Here is a 27,484-nt window from a genome sequence, read left to right on the forward strand (position 1 = left end):
ATATCCCTCCCCACACTGCCCCTCTCCATAATATCCCTCCCCACACTGCCCCTCTCCATAATATCCCTCCCCACACTGCTCCTCTCCATAATATCCCTCCCCACACTGCCCCTCTCCATAATATCCCTCCTACACTGCCCCTCTCCATAATATCCCTCCCACACTGCCCCTCTCCATAATATCCCTCCCACATTGCCCCTCTTCATAATATCTCTCCCACACTTCCCCCCTCCATAATATCCCTCCCACACTGCGCCCTCCATAATATCCCTCCCACTCTTCCCCTCTCCATAATATCTCTCCCACACTGCCCCTCTCCATAATTTCCCTCCCCACACTGCCCCTCTCCATAATATCCCTCCCACACTGCCCCTCTCCATAATATCCCTCCGTTACACCGCTCCGCCATACTCACCCGGCCTCCGCTCCCACGCCGCAGCCTCTCTCCACCCGACGGCCGCGGCGGTCACCTGAGACAGGTCCGCGACCGATGCCTTCCCTGCATGCTATGCGCATGCGCCATAGGCCGCGCCTCCTTCCTGCTTCTTATGCTCCGGCTGTGCCCTAACCCGGAAGCACCTGTGGACCAATGGCTGACCAGACGGGGCCATATCAGGCCGCTTCCCCCTGAGGGAGGCGCCTGATCGTTGTGTTTCCTGACACTCTGGCCTCGCTCCATCGTGCACACACTGCTGCTGCAGTTCCTGTCTCGGCTGCTCCTCACAGCAGCTTCTCAGTCCCGCTACCTGTGTTCCTGCCGACCTTCTCCAGTCCTGCCTTGTGTTCCTGCCGACCTACTCCAGTCCTGCCTTCAGTGTTCCTGTCGTCCTACTCCAGTCCTGCCTTGTGTTCCTGCCGACCTACTCCAGTCCTGCCTTCAGTGTTCCTGTCGTCCTACTCCAGTCCTGCCTTGTGTTCCTGCCGACCTACTCCAGTCCTGCCTTCAGTGTTCCTGTCGTCCTACTCCAGCCCTGCCTTGTGTTCCTGCCGTCCTACTCCACTCCTGTCTTCAGTGCTCCTGCCGTCCAACTCCAGTCTCAGTCTTACTCCGGTCCATCCTGAGCCGCCCCTCTCGGTACCGGCTACCGTGGTACTCGAACCCCTGGGCCTGCTCCTAACGGTCCCTGTATAGGGGTCGGTTCCACCTGGCAGCTCGCCCGGGGCCCCTTGGTGCCACGGCCCAGAGGGTCCACTCTCGGAGTTTCCCGCTCCTGACCACCCGCGCTAACAGAACGATCAGGCCATGGACTCCGCCGGTACTACGGCTGCTACCCAGAAAGAGTTGCTATTCCTACGGGAGAATCAGGGGCGCATTATGTCAATCATGAAGTCGATGGACACCCGTTTGTCGGCCTTACAGGTGGCCGATCCTGGAAATGCCACTCAGCTGGCCAGTCTCCAACAGGAGCTGGGTCAGCAGCAAGATACTCAAACCCACATTTTGTCCTACATGGCATCCTTTGATAGTCGCTTGTCGGCCCTCCAGGCTGCTGCTGCAGTGCCGACACCTCCCCCTGCGTCTTCTGCTCCTCCGACGCCCCGCCTCGCCAAGCCGCCTCGTTTCACTGGGGATCCCAAGCTCTGTAGGGGGTTCTTAAATCAGTGTAGTCTCCACTTTGAATGGCTGCCGCAGCAATACCCCTCGGACCGGGCCAAAGTGGCCTTCATCATGTCCCATCTGGAGGGAGAGGCCCTTTCTTGGGTAAACCCGCTCTGGAAACGTGACGACCGGGTCGTTTCGAGTCTCCCGGTTTTCCTGGATACGTTTCGTAAGGTTTTCGATGAGCCGGGCCGGTTAGCCTCTCTCACTGAGTCACTCTTTAACTTACACCAGGGCTCTCTCACGGTCGGACAGTACGCTATTCGCTTTCGCACTATTTCCTCCGAGCTCGGCTGGAATAACGCAGCTTTGGTGGGGGCATTCTGGCGCGGTCTTTCTAGTAAAATAAAGGATGAACTCGCAGGTCGAGATACCCCGTCCACCTTAGAGGACCTTATCTCGCTGGCTACCCGCATTGACCTGCGCTTCCTGGAGCGCGCTCGGGAGTCAGTGAGAGACAGGCGCTCCTCCAGGTCAGTTTCTCCTTTCACTCAGTCGGCCAGCTCACGTTCAGTCGGATCTTCTTCCCTCTCTTCGGTTGAGCCCATGCAGATAGATCATCTCAGGTTGGCCAAGTTACGTCAGAGAGCGAGACGGGCACAAGGTCTGTGCCTCTATTGCGGTCATTCGTCACACTATATCCGCACCTGTCCTAAGAGACAGGGAAACGACTCCACCTAGGTCAGGTAAGAGAGGCCTTCCTAGGTGATGATGATGATTCCTCTCAACCCCTTACGATTTCTGTGCTTTTGGTTTCAGGAGGGAGGCGTGGTTCCGAGGTGGCCTACGTGGATTCGGGCTCAGCGGGTAACTTCATTCGGCCGGAGGAGGTAGACAAATACCGAATTCCTGTAGTCACTCTACCTAACCCAATTCAGATTGCCACCGTGGATGGCAAACCGCTACAGGTGTCCGTCACCTTAGTCACTGAAGAGGTGGAATTGCAAATCGGAGCCTTACATCGAGAGAAGATAGCCTTTTACGTTTTACCTAAGCTCTCTCACGCCATTCTACTCGGTCTTCCATGGTTAAGGACTCATCAGCCTGTTCTCGACTGGTCTTCTGGGGAGATACTCCGCTGGGGGCACCCGTGCCAAGCTCGCTGTCTGATTCCAGTCCGCCTGGCGGCCGCTCCACGGTCACCTCCAGACCTCCCGGGTCTTCCTCCAGCTTACAGCTCCTACGCCGATGTTTTTGATAAGAAGGAAGCGGAGGTCCTCCCTCCACACCGGCCGTTTGACTGCCCAATTGAAATTGTTTCTGGTTCAACCCCTCCAAGGGGCAGAATCTACCCTCTGTCTCCCGTGGAGACCACCGCCATGTCTGAGTACGTCCGAGAGAACCTCGCCAAAGGCTTTATACGGAAATCCTCTTCGCCCGCAGGAGCCGGGTTCTTCTTCGTCAAAAAGAAGGACGGGACTCTTCGGCCATGTATTGACTATAGGGGCTTGAATGAGATTACCATAAAGAACAGGTACCCTCTTCCACTCATTCCAGAACTGTTTGACCGTCTCAGAGGGGCTCGGGTCTTTACCAAGCTGGACCTCAGAGGAGCCTACAATCTGGTCCGTATCCGTGCAGGTGACGAGTGGAAGACCGCTTTCAACACTCGAGATGGCCATTACGAGTACCTGGTCATGCCCTTCGGTCTTTGCAATGCTCCTGCAGTCTTTCAAGAGTTCGTCAACGAGATCTTCCGGGATCTCTTGTACTCCTGTGTGGTCGTGTACTTAGACGACATCCTCGTCTTCTCGCCGGACCTCTCGTCCCACAGAAAGAGTGTCCGCCTGGTGCTTCAGCGGCTTCGGGAGAACCGTCTGTATGCAAAGATCGAGAAATGTCTCTTCGAACAGACCTCTCTGCCATTTCTGGGATACATTATCTCCGACGCTGGGCTAAGGATGGACCCCGAGAAGTTGTCTGCCATCCTCAAATGGCCTCGCCCCGTCGGATTAAAGGCGATACAACGATTCCTCGGGTTCGCCAACTATTACCGGCAATTTGTCTCCCACTTCTCCGCGATCACAAGACCCATTTCTGTGCTCACCCGTAAAGGGTCTACTTCCAAGGATTGGTCTCCTGAGGCAGAGCAGGCCTTTCTGACCCTAAAACGGGCTTTCTCCACGGCTCCGGTCCTGCATCGCCCTGAGAGCGATCGACCTTTTGTACTCGAGGTGGACGCTTCCTCGACTGGTGCCGGGGCGGTGTTGTCCCAGAGAACCGTCTCCGGTCGCCTGCACCCTTGTGGCTTCTTCTCGAAGGCCTTTTCTCCATCCGAGTGTAACTACTCGATCGGTGACCGGGAACTTTTGGCTATCAAGTTGGCCTTGGAGGAATGGCGCCACCTCCTGGAAGGAGCTGTACATCCTTTTGTCATCTTCTCGGACCACAAGAATCTGGCCTATCTCCAGTCTGCCCAGAGACTAAACCCTCGCCAGGCCAGATGGTCTTTATTTTTTGCCCGATTTGATTTCGAGCTCCGATTCCGTCCCGGCAACAAGAATTCCAAAGCCGACGCCCTGTCCAGGGTCTTCCAACCACACGAATCCACGGAGGAACCGTCACAGATCATTGATCCCACTAGGATCACCACCGTGGCTCCAGTGAACTGGTTTACTCCTCCGCCTGGCAAGACGCTTGTGCCAGAGAATCTCAAGCAAAAGGTTCTTCTATGGGGGCACTCCTCCAAACTGGCCGGCCATGCCGGAACTAAGAAGACTCTTGACCTTATCAAACGTCACTACTGGTGGCCCTCACTTCGCCAAGATGTACTCGACTTTGTGGCTTCTTGTCCATCCTGTGCAAAAAACAAGGTGCCACGGAGATCTCCGTCCGGCTTGTTGCTTCCGTTGCCTGTCCCTACGGTTCCTTGGGAGAACATCGCCATGGATTTCATCACCGATCTACCCTGCTCTGCGGGCTGCACAGTCATCCTGGTGGTGGTGGATCGTTTTTCCAAGATGGCTCACTTCATCCCTCTGCCGGGTCTTCCCTCAGCGCCAGAGCTGGCCAAAATCTTCATTCATCAAGTCTTCAGGCTTCATGGTCTACCTCGACGCATTGTGTCTGACCGAGGGGTTCAGTTTACCTCCAAGTTCTGGCGTTCGCTTTGTAAGCTCATGAAAGTTTCCCTCGACTTCTCCTCGGCCTACCATCCACAGTCCAACGGACAAGTAGAGCGTACCAACCAGACGCTTACGGGATACTTACGCCACTTCTCTAACGCCCACCAGAACGATTGGGTCAACTTACTCCCCTGGGCAGAGTTCGCTTATAACAACCATGCTGGTGAGTCTTCGGCTAAGTCTCCGTTTTTCATTGTTTTTGGCAGACATCCTGGTGTTCCTCTTCCGATAACCCCTGCCTCTGAGGTACCCGCGGCCAATGCCTTGTCCTCGGAATTTTCTAAGATTTGGGCTGAGACCAACACATCACTCAAGAGATCTGCTGATCAGATGAAGAACTATGCTGACAAAAAGAGGTTGGATTCTCCTCCGTATCGTGTTGGCGACAAGGTCTGGCTCTCCTCCAAATTCGTCCGACTAAAACTGCCCTCTTACAAGTTGGGTCCACGCTACATTGGTCCGTTTGAAATTCTGGGACGTATTAACGAAGTTGCCTACAAATTGAGGTTGCCTGCTTCGCTCCGGATCCCGAACACCTTTCACGTCTCACTCCTGAAGCCTGTGGTGCTGAATCGTTTCCACTCCTCGCTTGATCTTGGTCCTCAGCCGGTGGGGGCTGACAACATTTTTGAAGTACAGGACATCCTCGCTGTGAAAAGGGTTAGAGGTAGGACTTTCTTTCTCGTTGATTGGAAGGGCTTTGGTCCTGAGGAGAGATCCTGGGAGCCTCGGGAGAATATTAATGCGCCCCGTATCCTCAAGAGGTTTCTTGTTAACCTCCGGGGGGGGCGGCTTAGGGGAGGGGGTACTGTTACACCGCTCCGCCATACTCACCCGGCCTCCGCTCCCACGCCGCAGTCGCCCTCCGCTCCCACGCCGCAGCCTCTCTCCACCTGACGGCCGCGGCGGTCACCTGAGACAGGTCCGCGACCGATGCCTTCCCTGCATGCTATGCGCATGCGCCATAGGCCGCGGCTGCGCCTCCTTCCTGCTTCTTATGCTCCGGCTGTGCCCTAACCCGGAAGCACCTGTGGACCAATGGCTGACCAGACGGGGCCATATCAGGCCGCTTCCCCCTGAGGGAGGCGCCTGATCGTTGTGTTTCCTGACACTCTGGCCTCGCTCCATCGTGCACACACTGCTGCTGCAGTTCCTGTCTCGGCTGCTCCTCACAGCAGCTTCTCAGTCCCGCTACCTGTGTTCCTGCCGACCTTCTCCAGTCCTGCCTTGTGTTCCTGCCGACCTACTCCAGTCCTGCCTTCAGTGTTCCTGTCGTCCTACTCCAGTCCTGCCTTGTGTTCCTGCCGACCTACTCCAGTCCTGCCTTCAGTGTTCCTGTCGTCCTACTCCAGTCCTGCCTTGTGTTCCTGCCGACCTACTCCAGTCCTGCCTTCAGTGTTCCTGTCGTCCTACTCCAGCCCTGCCTTGTGTTCCTGCCGTCCTACTCCACTCCTGTCTTCAGTGCTCCTGCCGTCCAACTCCAGTCTCAGTCTTACTCCGGTCCATCCTGAGCCGCCCCTCTCGGTACCGGCTACCGTGGTACTCGAACCCCTGGGCCTGCTCCTAACGGTCCCTGTATAGGGGTCGGTTCCACCTGGCAGCTCGCCCGGGGCCCCTCGGTGCCACGGCCCAGAGGGTCCACTCTCGGAGTTTCCCGCTCCTGACCACCCGCGCTAACACTCCCACACTGCCCCTCTCCATAATATCCCTCCCACACTGCCCCTCTCCATAATATCCCTCCCACACTTCCCCTCCATAATATCCCTCCCACACTGCGCCCTCCATAATATCCCTCCCAGCTCCCACACTGCGCCCTCCATAATATCCCTCCCACTCTTCCCCTCTCCATAATATCTCTCCCACACTGCTTCTCTGCAGCATTCGACACTGTGGATCATCAGCTCCTCCTCACTATGCTCCGTTCCATTGGCCTCAAGGACACCGTTCTCTCCTGGTTCTCCTCCTATCTCTCCGACCGCTCCTTTACTGTTTCTTTTGCCGGTTCCTCCTCCTCTCACCTTCCCCTTACTGTTGGGGTTCCTCAAGGATCGGTTCTAGGCCCCCTCCTCTTCTCCTTGTACACTGCCCCTATTGGTCAAACAATCAGTAGATTTGGTTTCCAGTACCATCTCTATGCTGATGACACCCAATTATACGCTTCTTCTCCTGACATCACGCCAGCCTTTCTAGAAAACACTGGCGATTGTCTAAACGCTGTGTCTAATATCATGTCCTCACTATATCTGAAACTGAACCTATCAAAGACTGAACTCCTTGTGTTTCCTCCCGCTACTAATGTACCTACACCCGACATTGCCATTTCCGTCTGTGGTTCCACTATTACTCCCCAGCAACATGCCCGCTGTCTTGGGGTCATACTTGATTCCGAGCTTTCCTTTGCCCCCCACATTCGATCACTGGCTCGCTCTTGTCATCTGCACCTCAAAAACATTTCTAGAATTCGACCTTTTCTTACTTTTGACTCTGCAAAAACTCTTACTGTTTCTCTTATTCATTCTCGTCTCGACTATTGTAACTCTCTTCTAATCGGTCTCCCTCTTACAAAACTCTCCCCTCTCCAATCTGTCTTGAATGCTGCAGCCAGGATCATATTCCTCACCAATCGTTACACCGATGCCTCTACCTTGTGCCAGTCATTACACTGGCTACCCATCCACTCCAGAATTCAGTATAAACTTATTACCCTCACCCACAAAGCCCTCCATGGCTCAGCACCACCCTACATCTCCTCCCTTGTTTCAGTATACCACCCTACCCGCGCCCTCCGTTCTGCTGATGACCTGAGGTTAGTATCCTCAATAGTCAGAACCTCCCACTCCCGTCTCCAAGACTTTACACGTGCCGCGCCAATTCTTTGGAATGCACTTCCCAGGTCAATACGATTAGTCCCCAGTCCCCACAATTTTAAGCGTGTCCTGAAAACGCATTTATTCAGACTGGCCTATCGCCTCAACACATTAACCTAACCTATCCCTGTGTGGCAGAGCCAAAAATTTTACCATAACCAGGTTCCCAGCATCATGTTCCCACATGCTTTATGCATCCATTAGCCCTCTGTGTCTGTACTGTTACACACTTAACATTATGGCTGGTCCATACAATCAGGGCAACTGTTACCACCCACCTTTCGTGTCTACCTCTTTCCTCATAGACTGTAAGCTTGCGAGCAGGGCCCTCACTCCTCTTGGTATTTGTTATAATCTACTGTATGTGATTATTGTTATGCTGTAATGTCTATTGTCTGTACAAATCCCCTCTGAAATGTAAAGTGCTGCGGAATATGTCGGCGCTATAAAAATAAAATTTATTATTATTATTCTCTCCATAATATCCCTCCCACACTTCCCCCTCCATAATATCCCTCCCACACTGCGCCCTCCATAATATCCCTCCCAGCTCCCACACTGCGCCCTCCATAATATCCCTCCCACTCTTCCCCTCTCCATAATATCTCTCCCACACTGGCCCTCTCCATAATATCCCTCCCACACTGCCCCTCTCCATAATATCCCTCCCACATTGCCCCTCTTCATAATCTCTCCCACACTGCCTCTCTCCATAATATCTTCCCCACACTGCCCCTCTCCATATTATTTTCACCACACTGCCTGTCTCCATATCTTCCCCACACTGCCTGTCTCCATAATATCTTCCCCACACTGCCCCTCTCCATAATATCTCTCCCCACACTGCCCCTCTCCATAATATCTCTCCCACACTGCCCCTCTCCATAATATCCCTCCCACACTGCCCCTCTCCATAATATCCCTCCCCACACTGCTTCTCTCCATCCCACACTGCCCCTCTCCATAATATCCTTCCCACACTGCCCCTCTCCATTATATCCCTCCCACACTGCCCCTCTCCATAATATCCCTCCCACACTGCCCCTCTCCATAATATCTCTCCCACACTGCCTCTCTCCATAATATCTTCCCCACACTGCCTCTCTCCATAATATCTTCCCCACACTGCCCCTCTCCATAATATCTTCCCCACACTGCCCCTCTCCATAATATCTTCCCCACACTGCCCTTCTCCATATCTTCCCCACACTGCCCCTCTCCATAATATCTCTCCCACACTGCCCCCTCCATAATATCCCTCCCACACTGCCCCTCTCCATATTATCTTCCCCACACTGCCCCTCTCCATAATATCTCTCCCACACTGCCCCTCTCCATATCTTCCCCACACTGCCCCTCTCCATATCTTCCCCACACTGCCCCTCTCCATAATATCTCTCCCACACTGCCCCCTCCATAATATCCCTCCCACACTGCCCCTCTCCATATTATCTTCCCCACACTGCCCCTCTCCATAATATCTCTCCCACACTGCCCCTCTCCATATCTTCCCCACACTGCCCCTCTCCATAATATCTCTCCCACACTGCCCCCTCCATAATATATCTCCCACACTGCTGCTGTCCATATTATCTTCCCCACACTGCCCCTCTCCATAATATCTTCCCCACACTGCCCCTCTCCGTAATGTCCCCTTACGTTGTCTGTCTCCATAATGTGCCCCCACACAGCTCCTCTCTGTAGTGTTCAGTCCCATACAGTTCCTCTCTATAAGATTCCCCCACACACACAGCTCCTCCCTGTAATTTCCCCACACAGCTCCTCTTCATAATATCCCCCCCCCCCCACACACAGCTCCTCTGCCTCCTTCACAATCCTCTCCCCCATAATGTGGCCTGATATTAACAGAAACGCTCCTCCAATAGGATCTTTAGGCTCCTACTAGAGCTCTTCCTTTTTCCGGCACCAGCAGTACGATGAGGTCATAGCGTAGTGTGATGACCACATCACGCATGTCGGGGGGGCATTGCTTTGCCCCAGTACCGGCGCAGAAGTGTTTGACTGCATTTGAATCTGAAATACGCAAATAGAGTTGAATACACGGAGGTGGGAGCCGGAGTCTTCTGTCTTCGGTGGGCTGCATGCGGCTCGTATGTTGTGCAGGCCTGAGCTGAGGATTTGCCCCCAATGGAGGGATTCTAACATATATTGTTGGATTTGACAATTCACAAGGTGGTATTACAGCATGTGTAACTGTGGAGCCACGCACGGCCTTGGAAACTGAAAAGATTATTGTACTGCACCAAGTGATTCACTGGTTTGTTTCCTAGGAAACCTGACATTGCGTTCTGCTATGCACCTAGTGAAAGTTGTGTAAGTGGATCTGCGTGTTCCAACACATTATCTGTATGACTAATGCCAGGCCCAAGTCAAAGGAGCCACAGCCAACCGCCAACCGCCCCACCATCCATCCTGCATTTTTATGTCTTTAAGGTATATGGTTTAGCTTGTAAAATAGTTTAAGGTATTTAGTATATACTGTATATGGTCGTAACAACATCGGGGGGCAATCAGCACTGGGGATCGCCGTCTTCTGGGTCACATGGATCATGGACACCCATCGATCTACATGGGAATTAAAGGGTCTAAAAAATATATATATTTTTTTTAATTTGAAGTGGTTAGTCTAATATAGATGTCCCGCTTTAGACAATGCAACATGGACATGTATTTACAATATATATATATATATATATATATATATATATATATATATATATAGTAATAAACATAGTAGAATACAGCTGTCTAAGGCTGGTTTCACACTTGCGTTTTTTTTCGCGGTATTTTAGCGCTAAAAAACGCATGCGATTTTTTTTCCTATACTTTGCATGGGATGCGCTTATGTGCGCATACACACGCGTTTGTATGCGTTTTTGCGCGCATGCGTTTTTTTGCGGTATGCGCTCGGGCGCACAAAATGCATCCTGTTGCATTTTTTGGGCGTCCGACTTGCCTCAAAAAAACGCATGCGCGCGCAATGCGTTTTTTTACAGCAAGACACCCATTATAAGTCTATGGGTGCGCATATGTGCGCATTGGCATGCTCATGTATGCGTTTTTTTGCACATGCATTTTTTTTGTTAACCATGGAATTTAGGGGTTTGGGTTAGAGTTAGGGTTAGTTAAGGGGGTTTAGGGTCAGGGTTAGGGTCAGGGTTAGGGTCAGGGTTAGTTAGGGTTTAGGGTTTGGGTTAGTATGGTTTGGTTAAGGGTTAGGGTTGGGGTTAGGGTCAGGGTTAGTTAGGGTTTAGGGTTTGGGTTAGTATGGTTTGGTTAAGGGTTAGGGTCAGGGTTAGGGTTAGGGTCAGGGTTAGTAAAGTCATGGTTTGGGTTAGTGTGAGGGGCCACCTAATGTTTGGAAAAAACGCAAACGCGGTAAAAACGCACTAAAAACGCATACAAACGCATAAAAACGCTGCGTTTTTTTCATGCATGCTCATAAAAATGCTTGAAAAAAACGCAGCAGTTGTATGCGTTTGTATGCGTTTTTTCAATGCATTTTTTTGCGGGAAAAACGCGCTGCAAAAAAAAGCAAGTGTGAAATTAGCCTAAAGTGAAAACTGGATAGCTACAAAAATGAAAACCTGAGGCTGCACAGAGTGGCCAAATCCTGGGCGTGCCGCTTGGCCTGACCCTGTGTGTGGCGGTCCCCGGCCCGCGGTTACTGAGCGCTGCACTATTTGGCAATCATCCACATATTTAGAGTGAAGTTGACCCATTAAAATTGCAGAGTAGGGATGAGAGAGTAACAGGCCACGACACGCCGGCTGCAGCACTTCGCTTAGGTGATGAAGGCGGATGACTATGTGTGCATTGTATAAGGAGCCTAGGGCACGTTAATTGTGAGGAGGAACATCCCACATACATTTATAGAAAAAACCGATGCCCGGATTGAATAAGACAAGGTTTAAAAAAACAAACAAACTACAATTTCCTGTTTTTAACACATTTCCAAAAATTATTTCTCCCCCTGCCCTCTTTTTTTTAAAAATAAATCCCAAGCTATTACAATATTTTAAGCTAGATCATAAGAAAATTCAGGTAAATTGCTGTTTAATTGCAAGAAAATTATCAAATAATTTACAGCACTTCACTGTGATCTTCTGTTGAGATGAACTAAAAAATAATAATAATTTAAATGTCTGGTGAAGGACCATCGTGACACACTGACAACCAAAGGATCCTTAAATAATCTGCCTGTCATAGAATACAAATGACAACCACAGGAGCCCATAACCAGAGTGCCAGCCACAGGGGCCCATAACTCCAGTGCCAGCCACAGGAGCCCATAACCAGAGTGCCAGCCACAGGATTCCATAACCAGAGTGCCAGCCACAGGGGCCCATAACTCCAGTGCCAGCCACAGGAGCCCATAACCAGAGTGCCAGCCACAGGAGCCCATAACCAGAGTGCCAGCCACAGGGGCCCATAACTCCAGTGCCAGCCACAGGAGCCCATAACCAGAGTGCCAGCCACAGGAGCCCATAACCAGAGTGCCAGCCACAGGAGTCCATAACCAGAGTGCCAGCCACAGGAGCCCATAACCAGAGTGCCAGCCACAGGGGCCCATAACTCCAGTGCCAGCCACAGGAGCCCATAACCAGAGTGCCAGCCACAGGAGCCCATAACCAGAGTGCCTGTCACAGGAGCCCATAACCAGAGTGCCTGTCACAGGAGCCCATAACTCCATTGCCAGCCACAGGAGCCCATAACCAGAGTGCCAGCCACAGGGGTCCATAACCAGAGTGCCACCCACTCGTCACTCTCCTGATTATGCGCCACGTGACAGAAAATTTAAAGTGCCACTTTCAGCTAGAGTAATGCACTGGTTTGCCACCAATTTTTTAAAGGGGTTGTCTAACTTAAAGTATGTGTCAGGCTGCTGCAATGCAGGTATGTGCAGAATCCACTAGATGGTAATAGAGCGGAGGAAGGACTGAACACTCTCAGGGCAGTCCTGCGTAGCAGCAGCAATGGCTACCACCAGGTGGCAGCAGAATAGTCAGACCAGTCGGGTCAGAAAACAGACTGAAGCACAGTACCGAAGGAATAAGCAAATTCAAGGTCACAAACAAGCCGAAGAGGTCAGAGCTGGACAGGAGCGGATAAGCCAAAAACAAAAGACAGAAACTAGTCCGAATACAAGCTACAAGCCAAGTCAAAAGCCAGGGAGGGTCAACACACTTTCGGGGAAACACTGAGTCAGGACAGACAGAGGGAATAAACAGACACGAGGCAAGCCAGGAATCACAGCAGGACAAATCAGGATATACCAGAGTCAGATACACAGCCGAAGGCATTACTATAGCTGACAACGCCTGCAGGATGCAGAGGAGCTAAATAGCAAACCTGAAACAAGACTGAGGCTGAGAAACGTTAACCCCTGACATGATCAGACCAGGACAAGGGAAGACAGGACTCAAAACCCGGACTGGATCATGACAGTATTGATGGTCTGGAGAGGAATAAATGCGTCAGCTGTGCCCTGATTTCAGTGCGCTCCTGGGAAATCCTGATGCTTTCTGGTAACATGGCACAATCTGCTTCTTGTCCGCAGGAATAGAAGAGAACACAATTGCAGAGGAATGAGTAAAGAGGCTGTAAGGAGTGCAAAATTCCCATAGACTGGAGTTTATATTTCTTTGCTAGAGTTAAATTAAGGATTTGGATGACTCTTGAGTGGAGATGATTGTTCGGATTTTGTCCCCGAATCTGATTTTGACATATTCGTGCCGAATGTATGATCGGTTCCGAACATATTCGGTAATTTCTACTCCCATTGAGTCTAATGATGTTCGGCTGTGTTTGACGAATATTGCAAAAACAATATTCGATTCCGATCGTATTCGGAACCGAATCAGAGAAAATTCGCTGATCTCTACTCCTGAGATGTACCCGTTTCCTTTTCCCATTTGTGGGATTCACCCCTTTAATTGTTTCTTGCCTCTTTTGATCTCGCAGTAATCTTAGCATAAGAATAACACTGTGACTAGAATGTTTTCCTGGAGCTGTCAGGTCTGGGGACGCATCCTACATGTAGGCATAATTACCTGCGGGAAGATTATGAAAGATTATGTACCATTATTTCTAAACCCTCCATTATCCGCAGCTAGATAACGCCATCTCTCAGAATTCCTTCTGGATTTTAGCATTATTACAGGCTTATACTGATTTAATCAAGGTGTTTGAGAACTGTGACCGCACTGGTTTAGCTCTGCATTATCTTTACGGTGAGAGATTGCGGAAACTGCAGGTTTAGCGGCATCCACTTTGCCGATGAAGTTGTCCTGCTACACAAAAGATTATTCTTAAATCAAAAATTTGCAAAATATACAGAAAAGACAAAAATAAATACGAAATATAACATGAGCCCAATAGGACTGGGCTCATGTGACCATATTTTCGGTTTGTGTGGAATGGACAGCACACTGACCATTTAAGCCAATGTGCATGGACCGCAATGGTGCAGGTAAGGCCAGGCAGTAACTGCACCCTGCCACGATGCAGACGGGCACACAGACCCATTAGTGACCCACTGTGCTGCACCTTCACAGACCTGCCATCTCTAGCAATGAGCCAGGTGGTCTGGCTTCCTACACAGGCCAATAACCAGTCTACGTCGTCACCCTCCATAACTCACCTACTAGTCGCTCTGGATCAGAATTACGGTGTAGTGCGCCGATGCCGGAAGGCACATACCCACGTCCGCATCAGCTCACAATGACTCCGGTCCCTACTTCATCCAACTGGCAAGAGACCAAAAATTCTCGCTCTCAGCCATGTTCCATGGGATGGTGATATGGTGAGAGCACAATTGTCCTCAGCAGTCTCTTCAGGTGCGGATGGACACATCAAATTTGGTGGGACCACACCACTCTCTCCGATGCTCAATCCTTTTAGGATTGGAGGAGGAGGAGTCACCACCACAATTGTCAGGCAGTGGCTTCTACTGTTCTCCTCTTTGGAAACGCATGATTAGCCAAGCAGAGCGTGCATGTGTGTGGGGGCTGAGGAGGGAAGAGCTGTCAGCCAATCAAGCAGCCGTTACTGAAGGCATAAGGCCAGCTGTACAGTGAGGCAAGTAGTGTCTGAGGGACCCGTTAACTGGAAAGGGGAATTTACAGTTGTGCTCAAAAGTTTACACACCCCGGCAGAATTTTTGCTTTCTTGGCCTTTTTTTCAGAGAATATGAATGATAACACCAAAACGTTTTCTCCGCTCATGGTTAGTGGTTGGGTGAAGCCATTTATTGTCAAACTACTGTGTTTTCTCTTTTTAAATCATAATGACAACCCAAAACATCCAGATGACCCTGATCAAAAGTTCACAATGGGGGCTGTGTCTGTACGCCGTATAAAAGATCAAGCAGGCAAGCTCGATCTTTTACCACGGCCGTACGGCACACAGCGGCGCACCATGGAATTTTTGCGTGCCGATTTTGCAGTCCCATAGAAATCTATTGGGGCCACAAAATCAGCCAGCAAAAACACGGTAAGTGTAAAACCAGCCTAAGGGCCACACTGGCGGCCCTCCTGGACGGCTCGGCGTCCTAGGGCATCATCACTATTGCTACACCCTGGAATTGGAGGCATTACGACACATCGCCCGAGCGAGCAAACAATTCCAGGTTCAAGTCTAAAAAAATAAAGTATTGAAATAAGTTTTTCAAAAACCCAAATCACAAAAATGGAAATCTCGCGGCTCAATCCACGAAATAACAATCGATATGACTCTTGGAAAAGGAGGAAGAAAAATAAGTGAATGCAAAAATTAAAATTTGCCGTGTCATTTAAGGGCTTGTCACCGTCAGGGGACGTTATTATTATTTTTTTTTTTACTTCTAGGCATGTATATGCGGCTACAAATCACTTTGGAAATCAAGATTTATATAATAAAACGGCTGCTTCCTGCACATTCTACTTTGGGGTGGTCTGCGGTCACCAATCAGCAGCCAGGCGCTCAGCAAAGGACATGAAAGAGTTAAACGGCAGCCAGAGGCAGCTCACTGACAGATCCTCAGTGAACTCATTCTGCAGTCAGGCTGCGGAAAGCAAATGGGGCAGAATTTAATGAAACACAACTGCAAAAAATTATTTTTTAGCCAAAATTACAAGCATTTAAGTTAAAATAAAAAAGTCCTCTCCTAAAAACATGGGATAATTTATTTCTCTCGCCATCCTAGTGCCCACAGTAGGCATCAATGCCACACTCAGCACAGCGCCCATGCTGACACGGCGGGCTCACTCTGTGCAGGCGGCCGCTCCCGTCACCGGCTCGTCCCCGTTCCCTGCGCCACACACCGGAGACCTCTCCAGAGACACAGAGAAGTTCCGGGGAAGAGTGGGCGGAGCTTTGTCGACAGAGGCGGGCGCTCGGCGTGACGTCACGCGTGGAGGCGGAGCACTACCACAGCACTCGGGGGGGCGGGGCCGCGGCAGAACACACGGGCGACTGCTGAGTGTTGACTTCCTCAAAGTGGTCGCTGTCGCGGCTGCCGCTCCGACCGCGGAAGGTCGTCTGGGAAGTGAAGGGACGCGCCGCGGTGGTCGCCGAGAAGGCGGTAAGTCCGGGAGCAGCAGGAGCTGCGGACGGTGGAAGGTCGGGGTGATAAAGGGGGGGAATGCGGCTCTAGGGCTTTGTTAGAACAGGGGCTGCCAGAAGTTACGGGAGGGGACGGGGGTCAGAAAGAGGGGAAAGTCGCATCTGAAAACAAAACTTCAGTGTGTATGTGGCTGTCATTGTCTTCTTCCTGCGTCCTGTGCTGAGCGGACACTTCCTCCTCCTCCTCCTCTCACCTGAAGGAATGAGAAGCTCCCTCCACCCAGCCATGTCCCTGTGTCACCTGTAGGTGCCATGTAATGTGACCACAGGCGATGGCCGCTGAGACGTGTGGGGACGTCCTATGTGTCCGCCATATAGTCCCATTCACTTCAATGGGGTGAGACAGGCGGCACCGCTATGCCAGTGTCCTAGTGGTGTCTAGAATGGCCGCTGTCCCCGTCTGCCCTCCCGGGGCGCTGGCGTCGCTCTGGACTGACTCCACATGTGATGTTTAGTTGCACCTGGGCCGTGTGCACGTAGCTTTACTCCGGTGTGACTGTGGATGGCGCTGTCACCTGTAGCCAATGGCCAACCATGCGGCGTGCACCTGAGACGAGGGGGTGTGACGTCTTTTCCTTGTGTCACTCTTGATGCTAAAAACCGCTTAGGTTCATCACTGAGACAAGTGGCCGCCGTGTCCTGCTCATGGATCACCCAAATGTGTCCGCCACCTGTAGGTCACGATGCCACCTGGTGGCCAGAAAACCATGATATGTGCATCTGTTTTCTGATTCGCTAGTTTCTGATGGTCCCATTCACACCAGTGGTGATCGCAGAGTGAAATTTACCTTAATTTCCATTTTTAGCCTGAAAAGCTGGACCCGCTCGTCCCTGCACTTTGGTTATAATACTTAGGGCATTTTCTAAGGCAGTGCCATCACTTTGTGATCAGTGGGGGGGCTCACCTCTGGGACCCCTACTCCTCATGAGGGTGAAGGGACAACAGCAGTAATTCACCCCTGGATGCCGCAGTCGCCCACTTTGCTGCAGCTTCCCTGCACGGTGTGACCGGGGTGCCAGCGCAGGACGGTGCAGCGTCCCAGGAGTCCGTACCCCCCACCAGGGATATGCCACCGCTCTGAGATGGGAATGGCTCTCTATTGGGAGCTGTGTTTGCTCAGTATAACCTTCTAGGCAGGATTTGGGAATATTGTGCTGCTGGTCTGTAAAGTGCGCGGTGAAATCCGCTCCATGGATTTGCAGCATAAATCATATTCTTCATCTAGACACATTGCAGAACCCTGAGAAATTCTGCCCTGTATTTGGCTGCGCAGCACATTACCATTACGTGATGACCCCGCTGCTGTAATGATGGGGGTCGCATCGTCTCTGCAATGATAGTAAAACATGAAATGGTGCACTGTGAAATCAATGGGCCGTTCACATATTGCAGAGACGCCAGCTGCCCTTTCAGGCTGTGCTCCCCATCTTCCCTAATAAAGTACCTCTTGATAGCAGCATGTTGATCTACAGACTTGTATAAAAGTCATGGGGACGCCCCTGCTTCATCTGCGGCTGTTCTGACTGCAGATTGCACCGGCTCAGTTTTCTCCTTCACATTCCTGTGGCGTGGTCTCAGCGATGGAGTAATCCGACCGCCGCAGTGCTCTGTCATCCGCTGCGTGTTGTGACTTTACGTTTCTGCAGCTTCCGGGCCTCTGTTTGCTTTTGTATATTACTAATGCTTCACTGCATTCCTTAAGTTTTGCGGATCGCTGATACCACCGCCTCTCCTGCCAGAAGAATTGTCTCTCTATTTTTGGAGTCGCATTAAAGAAGTTCCCCAACGAAATAGGTTTCTCCACGGGAGAGGTGATAAAGCGCTGATCACCGGAACCTGAATAGAGTAACCCCATCTGCCGATACCAGAGTCATCTGAGTGTATAGAGCAATCGTCACGCATGTAAAATATGTCTTCATTCACACAGGGAACTTTGGGATCCCCCCCCAGCGATCTGACATACACTGAAGTTGGTAGTGACTTCTTAGTCGATCAGCAGCTCGCTTGCATTGCTTCCAATCTTTAAGGGGTTCTTCACTGTCGCCAATTTGGCACAATCGTGTTTCTCTAAAGCGGCGGTCTCCAACCTGTGCGCGTCTGGTTGTCAGTGCCACATGGATGGTTGGAATTGTGTAGGATTTCTATATAGATTAATGTCACGTGTTGCGTTCTCCAAGATCTGCATGCAGGTAGTTACCCAGCGAAAAAGCAAACTGACGGGTTATGGGATCAATGTGCCGAAAAACGATTACGGTAACTGGGAATGTGCTGCCAATGACGTGATACTGTATGCTTATACCATGGGCAGCACCCTGGCTCAGTGGATAGCACTGCAGTCTTGCAGCGCTGGAGTCCTGGGTTCGAATCCCAACAAGGACAACATCTGCAAGGAGTTTGTATGTTCTCCCCGTGTTTGCGTGGGTTTCCTCCGGGTTCTCCGGTTTCCTCCCACATTCCAAAGACATAATGATAGGGAATTTAGATTGTGAGCCCCATCGGGGACAGTGATAATATGTGCAAACTGTAAAAGCGCTGTGGAATATGTTAGCGCTTTATAAAGATTATTTTGGCACTGTCGTCCTGGGTGAATACTTGATATATAATCATTTGGCGGCTCGTTAATGTATCAGTGGGGAAATAAGCGCTGATCAATGTATCATTCAGTTGATAGTGAGGAGCTCTCTAAAGGGGGCTTTACAGTTAGCAATATCGCTAAAGCGTCACCGATTTTGTGACGCAGCAGCGATATCGCTATGTGTGATACTTACCTCCGACCGGCTCCCGCGCTGATCGAGCAGGTCCATTTCTCGTCGGGCGCTTCCTGCTGGCGCCGACGAGCGACGCGTGGATGCGGACGGAGGACGTCAGGATCGCCGCGCCTGAAAGGTAAGTAATGACTGCCTGTGTGGCAGGTCACTAGCGACCACTTAGCGATGCACCAGCGATCCTGAACGGGTCATATCGTGGTCGGGATCGCTGGTACATCGCTAAATGTAAAGGGGCCTTTAGGCTCTGTGCACACAATTTTTTTTAAAATTCAGATGAACTCACTGAGTTTTTCAAGTAGAAGCTGCGTCAGGAAACGTTGGCGTTATTTTTTTTTTTTGTTGTTTTTTCTCTTCCTGAAATGTTTATTTTTTTTTTGTTGTTTCACTATCTGTTTTAGCTACTGGTGTATATTTTTGTATTTTTATTTTTTTGTAACTTTCTCCCGTGGTTTTTGTGAATTCTACTGTCATATCCTGGGTGTTGTTTTTTTCTCCACTCCATTGAATAATGAAGACAGCTATTTTTTTTTTTTTTAATAAAGCAAAACACTTCAAAAGACGTCAGAGCATGTTCCGAGTTTATCCATGGAATATTTTAAAGTACAGAACTTCTTATGAGCGGAAAACTCCTGAAGAATGGTTAGGACAACCGCTTGGAGATTTTGGAAAAGAAAAAAAAAATGTTCAAAAACCTGAATATTGGCATCTAGTGGTTTTTACAAATGTCAGCCTGCTTTGATGCTCTTTCCACCTAAGCAAGACGTCATGTGAACATACCCAGCGGCTCCATTCACACAGTAAAGATTTAGGAGCGGGCGAACAACTCGTGACTGAAAATCAACAGTGTTGTAAGTTGTATTGCCACCCTGCTGACAGTCATTAGATGCGACTTTGTGCGACCATGCAGCCATGTAACCCCAGCCCTATTGGAAGTGTGCGATGCCGTTACGCCCCAGCACACCTCTGGAGACCCAGGCATCGTGCACGTGTCCTGCTCATTATCTTCTGATTGCGCACTTATCGCTGGTGTGCGGTATCATCGCACCGCTCAGTTACGATATGGGTCTGAAAGGCGCCGGATCGTGTCTTTATATTAGTAACGTGAAATCCATAGAGCCGGTTGTACAGCAGCGCAGGCAGCAATCTCGCCTCCGCGCAGAACTGTGACTGTAAAGGCGTCTAAGTGGCTGTATTGGGCCAGCGGCATTACAGGATGAAGGGATATAGTACGTTTCTCACTAAAGGGATGTTTGCCGCTCTGCGAGTCCAGTCCAAGGTTGATTTTGTCAAAGGGGCTTACAAGGCATTAATGCTGTTAACTCCGCCGGTGCCGCTGCACGCCATCGTCTGTCAGTGTCCCCCGTGCAGCAGGGCGATGTTTGCAAAGGAAAAAATGGATCAAGTGAATTCCTGACCCGAGGTGCTTTGTAATTTGAAATGTTATGCGAACGGCACTAGATACACAGGCACATGGAGCTGTCGCAGCAACATGTGGTGAGAGGGAGGCGCGGGCATTACTGTTTGCTTCAGTTGCTTGGGACTGCTTTTCTTTTTATTGTCAAACCGTTTAACCTCCTTCCTGCCGGCAGGAATTTTAGTTTGCATGGAACGATTGGAGACGTTTTGATGGAGAATATTTTCAGTGGCCGCATCGGCTCTTGCCCTTTTATCATAAAGAAAACTGGAATGTGATATTATGGGGGGCCTCTGGGAGTTAGGCACACTTGTTGTAATAGCCAATGGCATGTGGTGATAAGAGAGCCTACCTTCAAATTGTCACGTTAAAAAGATCTTTGGTCCAGACATTCTTCTTTTAAGGCCCTTTGTCAGAATCAGCCCCACCTCCACTGATTTGTCAGGAACACCGCTCGCAACACATGCCCTGCATGCTACTATAAAGGGGGCACACGTGTGTCCACTCACCCTTAGGCTGACATTGAGCTAAGCGCACCCCACACCCAGTTCTCTTATCCACACCACACTTTTTGTTGCCGTTTTGATAGGCCAGTGAGACTCCTGCACTGCAACACGCCACCCAGCTTTCCCGAGCACCTGATAGGTACTCTTCTTTCACTGTCGCGTACACAGGGGAACACAACCAGGCTATTCTCGCCCTCTTCAGAGATTGAGGGGCATGTTTAGAGCAGCAAGTGACAAACATATTGAATTTTAGATTTAATATACAAAGTGCAGTTCATAAAAGGGTTACAAAAGATGAAATACAGTATGAAATAAAAGATAAAATGCAGAGACGTCTTATGAATTGGATCCGTGAGAGCTTCTGGTAGAGGAGAGCCCTGCAGGAAATGTGGACAGGTCTGCAATACTCCTGGGGTCTGAGTTCGATGTTCAGTAGATGGGATGTTATAAAGGGTCTCGCTAGACCCCTCACTCCTCCCTCAGCTGAAGTCAGAGGAGGACAGCTGATTGGATGCGATTAAACACCAGGTTTGTCCCTAATTTCTGTTGTTGGTCATAGTTCCTCCTAGGGACCTCCTAGAAAAGCAGCATGGCCGTCATCGTACTGAACACACCAAGTTTTCTATACGCATCACACGTGAATATGATATATCCATAATTCAGGGAGATGTTGCTCTCGTGTGTTTCCAGGTGGCAAAACTTTTGCGATTTTACCTACAGGTAAACCTTAAAATGATCTTTAGTGATTTGGATGTACCCAGTTCAAGTTTGTCCTTCCAACAGCTGTCAACTGCTTGCTAGTTACTCTGTGTATACAATCCATCCATGTCTGCTCTCCATCAGATAACCTGCTTCAATTTCCTGTTCAGAGTGGGTGGGGGGTGCAGCCAGAGATTTAAGGCCCCCCCAGCCTTTGATCTGTATAACTATACATTAGCTAATCTTTTTGATTTTCAATGGGATCATTCGACCATCTAGTGTGCAAGGAAACCTCCAGCCTCCTAAGAAGTGTCAGGGGAGAGATGAACCTGCCCTGGGTGGATTCCTATTACCCCTTTTGTTTGGCGCGGAGATACAAAGTCACCGTCTCTGGCTCTGGAGGTCTGTTGATTTCAATGAGGATTGTGTTGTTCTTCATTTCTCTTATGTGTGCTGCAAGGGAATTTAGGTTAGCTGGCATGTCTAAGCAATGGCTGCCGAATCTGCTTAGGCACTATGTAGACTTTTGGGCCTGTGACGCAGTTTTTGGAATCCTGTATTTCAGTGATTGCATCACTGCCTGCCCACCCCCTCCATTTATGCGATAAATGGGGTCTTTCTCACTATCATACAGCGAGCCATTACAGAATTACTGATTAATGCTATTATCTGATGTAATGTGCAAAACCGTAAACTTGTAGTTAGCAGCCTTGGCTGTGTTTGACTATTGCTCCCTGTTATCAGCCATCTCGGATGTCTAGCCGGGGTGTGACTGACGCTTTGATCTTTTTCGATCCGCCCACTTTATATTTAGGTAGCCGTTGGCTCAGAATCGGGGCATCCTTCGAGGGTTTCTAACCGCAGTATTACTTCCTTTTCCTGCTTACCTGCTGCAGTTTGTTGTACGGAGCAGCACATCACTATGAAAGCTATACTTCAGGTTTTGGTAACTATTTGCTTCTGTGGCCACATTTCTGTTGTACTTCTATTTCGAGTCTTATTCTCCCATTGAGGTCTGTGCTTATAAGGTGTAGTCGCTCTTTATAGAGACGGCTGCCATGGTCCTCACCATATAAAGGCCAGAAATACTACAGATGTGTTACTGCTCTCAACTGTTTCCAGAGACAGAACAAAAAATTGTGGTGTGACCGTGACCTGACTTTATGTTGATCCCTCTTTAAAGGCTTCGTCCGACAGTGAATTAATTATTTTCCTCCTATTCACCTTCATGTGCCTCTGGATCCACCGCAGGCCATACCCGAGGTCTGCGCCTGCACCAGAATCTGTGTGCTCTGTTCAGAGGTCACAGGACCGCTGCAGCCAATCATTCAGAGCCGACGCTGCTTCCGGATCCGTGGCGGCACTAGAAGGGGAGTTTATACTTTTCTATAACGCATGCACGCTGTCATCAGAGACGCCTGGAGTTTGGTGATCTGGTTGCTGCTAAGCCCCAGTAACTACCGGTTAATGATTCTGGTTTCTTTTCTGTTATTAGTTAAATGTTGGCCAGGTTATGGAAAATGTCTTTTCTCGTGTTTTTCATTTGATTATAGGATTCTCTTGGGATACGTAATGATATAAACCATTTGGCCTTTTTTGAAGAGGTTTTCTCATCATAAATGGGTTATGTAAATTGCAAAACTGTTTGTAAATACAAGCAACTGTACAATTTGCCTCCAAAGAAAGTATTTCATTTTTTTATTTTATTTTGTACAGGTCCTTGTCCTGGTAAGCGGCCAGCACTGTAGTCAGAAGCGGCCCGTTTCTTAAAAGGAGTCTTTCAGCATAGAATGACTGTTCAAACCAAGTACAGGCGCTCGGTGCATCATGGCGGAGCCAAATGTTTTAAGTGCACATTCCCACCTGCTACTTTTCCCCCTCATATCTCTATCATCCTCTTTGATTGACAGCTCTGGTTTTATAAAGCCAGAGAAGAGTGCAGATTGGTGGGAAGGTGCACTAAAATGTTTGACCATGATAAAGGTGAGCCTGTGCTAGGTTTGAACAGTCTTTTTGTGCTGACAGTTTCATTAAGCCAGGAGCACGAGCTTGCAAACAGTTTGCTATGAAGCGTATAAGCTTTGCTGGTCGGGTGCTGGATCTGGCGCTTATGTCTCCGCTGGCGCCATAGAAGAGAGCGCTACTCTTTTAGGGGGTCTTGACTTTGGGGGGTGATTGAGGACTCCCCTGTTATAGTGTCCATGTGCCCTAATGACAGTCCTCACGAGATAACCCTATTAGTGTCTCCATTCACGTCTGATATGGAAGACGCGGCCCTGGACAGCTCGGTCTGGAGCTGACCATGAGCGTCACACTTTTCCATGTCTGCTTTTACAATCTGCATTTCATCCGTTATTCACTTATGGGGGAAAAAAAAAAAAAATCTTCGCTTCTGGCAAATAAAATATGAACGACACACGGATTATATCCATGCTATCTTTTTTTTTTTTTTTTTCATGGTCCTGTTGGGAGTCTGTTGACCAATATGTTGCCACCGTATCATTTCTCATAACCTACGTGGTCAGATTCAGCTTTCTTCTCAGCGGAGTCTGCAATCTGATATCTAGTCACAGCTTTGTTTGTAGCCTCTCAAGTCTGCGAAATCTCAGGTGTCAACCACATTGCACTTAGACTTTTGAGAAAGCAGCTGAAGCGGGGGATTGCTGCGGTGCAGGCGGCGTTTTCTCATATATGGCCATTACAATCCCCTTTATACAGAGGAATCGGGATCCTGTGAAGAGTATGGCGCCACCTGGTGTACAGAGTGTATAGCAGTGTGCAAGTCCATGGAATGCGCTGGGTGCTGGAGGTCACACTTGCTCAGTCACTGTACCCACAGACAGTTCATTGCAGGGATGGCTTTCTGTCCTTCTTGTCCAAGATGTACAGCCTCAACAGTAACATTAAGGTATAACGAATAAGACTTTCTACTGGGAAAAGTAAGTAGGAACTATTCCATCAGCTGCCAGAGGGAGATGTAGACTGATCCTGCTCCAAGTGTCCGTGCAACTGCTTACATAGAGGGAACTTAAGTGAATGTCTGCCCATGTAATGCATGGAAAGACAAGGCCTCACAAAAATCCTCTACTCACTAGCCCTACCCATGAAATCCATAAGGTCATAGTGAGACAACTTCTTAAAAGAGCTAGACAGTGGACTTCAAAGTAACTGAATGGCAGCCAATGATACTACTTTTTTTTTTTTTTTAATTATTCTTTTGACTTTCTTTGCTCCCTGCCCCATATTGTGTGTTGTATTTTGTTCCTGTTATTGTGCAGGGTCTATTTTTATTCTTCGTTTTGTGTGTTTGTTTTTTTTACCATGTATGTGATCGAGTCTTTTATTCTGTTTATCACTGACAGTCGGCTGCAGTTCTAAATTCCATATTGGTTTGCTTTAAACAATAAATCGTGTTTTGTTTTTTCCTGTAAAGTAATCATCACTCCTATAATGTGCTCATATAAGCGATTGCTCACTACTTTCTTCTTCTTACAAGACCGTTCTGCAGTGAACTGATTATGAGGAATCTGTGTCAGTGGGTCCCTGGTGGGTTTCCCGGAGCCCCGAGCTGTCTACTTTGCCCTATTTAAAGGAATTCATCAAACCTAGATATTATGATTAATGCAAATCTGAGATAACTTGCCCCAGCTGTTTGTTAGTCTGCAGCATATATTTTTTTTTGCATGTACCTAAGACAAAAAAAAATCTTGTAAGGAACATGGATTTGAGTTTCTTCCATATTAGTGTGGCAGATTGCTGAAGGGGTACGGTTTTAGCTGCAAGGCTTTCTGTCGTAAGACGTTTTTCTGTAACCAGCTGACAGCCAGTCCTAAAATTGTGATGGTGAGGAGGGAGGACTTGGGAGACCTCCCGGGAGTAGGGACGGGCGCATCGGTGGAAGTTCTGGTACCTGACCCAAACTTTTTAAAAAGTACCTGACCCCCATTGAAAATAATGGATACCCTAACTTCTACAAAGAAAATTTCTGTCTGGCGCTCTCAAGTCAATGGGTCTATGTAAAAAAAAAAAACCTCCTTATGCCATCTGTGTGTCTTCTGACGGATATCCATGTTTTACATTTTATTGGGTAGGAGACACAGTGCTTTTTCATGCAAAAGAATAAAATTCTGATAGCGAAATCATACAATGGGACCAACAATGGATGAAAATCGGATAAAAAGAAAAGCAAAACAAAATCGCTCCATTTTCCTGGTTCTATTCCTGATCTAAGGCTACATTCACACACAGCGTTTTTCCTGCGTTTTTTGAGGATACGTTTTTCAGTTGCAAAAGCAGATCAGCTTTTTAAAAAACCGCATCACCTGAAAGGTTTTTGAGCTCATAGATAATGTTTTCAATAGCAAAAGCAGATTAGAAATCTGCTCTATCTATATATCCATTTATCCATATCTGTCTATCCATATCATATCTGTACCAAAAAGAATGAAAGCCAGATAGCACACAGACTAAAGGGGGTTTTACACTAAGCGATATCGCTAGCAATATCGCTAAAACGTCACTGGTTTTGTGACGTTATAGCGATATTGCTAGCGATATCGCTCTGTGTGATACTTACCAGCGACCGGCTCCCCCGCTGCTCATCGCTGATCGCGCGAGAATGTCCGGCTCCATTTCTCGTCGGGCGCTCCCTGCTGGGCTTCCTGCTGTGACGTCCAGCGACGCGTGGAGGCGGGCGGGAGGACGCAGGATCGCTGTGTGTGAATGGTAAGTATCGTGCGCTGCGTCGCTGCTGCATCGCTGTGAGGTCTTTCTGTATGAAAGCTCACTAGCGATCATTTAGCGATGCACCAGCGATCCTGACCGGGTGGGATCGCTGGTTGGATCGCTGGTGCATCGCTAAATGTAAAAGGGCCTTAAGGCTAAGTGCACACGTACCGGAACTCTCGCGGAAATTACCGCGAGAATTCCGGAATTCCAGTCCGCAGGAAAATCGCATTTTAAATTCCCGCGATTTTCCCGCGGAAAAACTAGCATTTTGCAAGCGTATTTAGCTTGCAAAATGCTAGCGTTCTCCAAGCGATCTGTAGCATCGCTTGGAGAACTGATTGACAGGTTGGTCACACTCGTCAAACATAGTGTTTGACAAGTGTGACCAACTTTTTACTACTGAGGCCGCCTGTGCGGTATCAATAGTAAAAGATAGAATGTAAAAAAAAAAAAAATAGTGTTATTCTCACCCTCCGGCGTCCCGCGCATCCGTTCCCAGTAATCCTTTGCGAAAATGCCCGCGATGACGTCAGTTCTCGCGGGATCGCGACGTCTCACGGTTATTCGCGATGACCGCGAGACTTTGCGATCCCGCGAGAACGGACGCCATCGCGGGCATTTTCGCAAAGGACTACTGGGAACGAGTGCGTGAAGAGAAGCAGGAAGACTGCGCGGGACATCGGAGGGTGAGAATAACAATATTTTTTATTTTTAAATTCTATTTTTTGCAGGGATATGGTACCCAAAGCCCGGAGGACAGTCTCCTCTCCTCCGGACCGTGGGTACCATCCGCAAATGTTCTGCTTACTTTCCGCATGGTGTGCACAGCCACATGCGGAAAGTAAGCAGAACAATGCATTCCTATGGGTGCGGGATCGCCGCGATTCTGCAAATTAATGAGCATGCTGCGGATTTTACCGCGAAGCGATTCCGCCGCGGTAAAAACCGCAGCATTAGTACAGCATTGTGGAATCCCATAGGAATGCATGGGATGCTTATTTTTCGCGGCAAAATCGCGCGGTTAAAACCGCCGTGGAAACGCGAAAACAAACGCCACGTGTGAACTCAGCCTAACACTCCTTTTTTTTTTTTTTTAGCACCAGTCAGGTACACCTCATAGCTACCCAAAAGGACGCCCAGGACAGGCATTG

At 49.3% G+C, this 27,484-nt stretch overlaps 1 protein-coding gene and 1 long non-coding RNA gene across 7 annotated transcripts in view; one reads left to right on the forward strand and one right to left on the reverse strand.

The window, feature by feature from the left end:
* Window positions 1-15,050, reverse strand: part of LOC141095597 (uncharacterized) — a 38,772-nt gene extending 23,722 nt beyond the window's left edge. The window contains exon 1 of the long non-coding RNA XR_012233434.1: window positions 14,257-15,050. This is a non-coding gene — a long non-coding RNA (uncharacterized lncRNA). The remainder of the gene's footprint in view (window positions 1-14,256) is intronic.
* Window positions 15,051-16,020: 970 nt separating this feature from the next.
* Window positions 16,021-27,484, forward strand: part of ARHGAP12 (Rho GTPase activating protein 12) — a 78,113-nt gene continuing 66,649 nt past the window's right edge. For all 6 annotated transcript variants that reach the window (XM_073581689.1, XM_073581690.1, XM_073581691.1 and 3 more), the window contains exon 1: window positions 16,021-16,176. The gene's annotated coding sequence lies outside the window, so the exon portion shown is untranslated. The remainder of the gene's footprint in view (window positions 16,177-27,484) is intronic.

The sequence above is a fragment of the Dendrobates tinctorius genome, unplaced genomic scaffold (assembly GCF_039654945.1).
Source record: "Dendrobates tinctorius isolate UK_male_01 unplaced genomic scaffold, ASM3965494v1 ptg000070l, whole genome shotgun sequence".
Taxonomy (NCBI): Eukaryota; Metazoa; Chordata; class Amphibia; order Anura; family Dendrobatidae; genus Dendrobates; species Dendrobates tinctorius.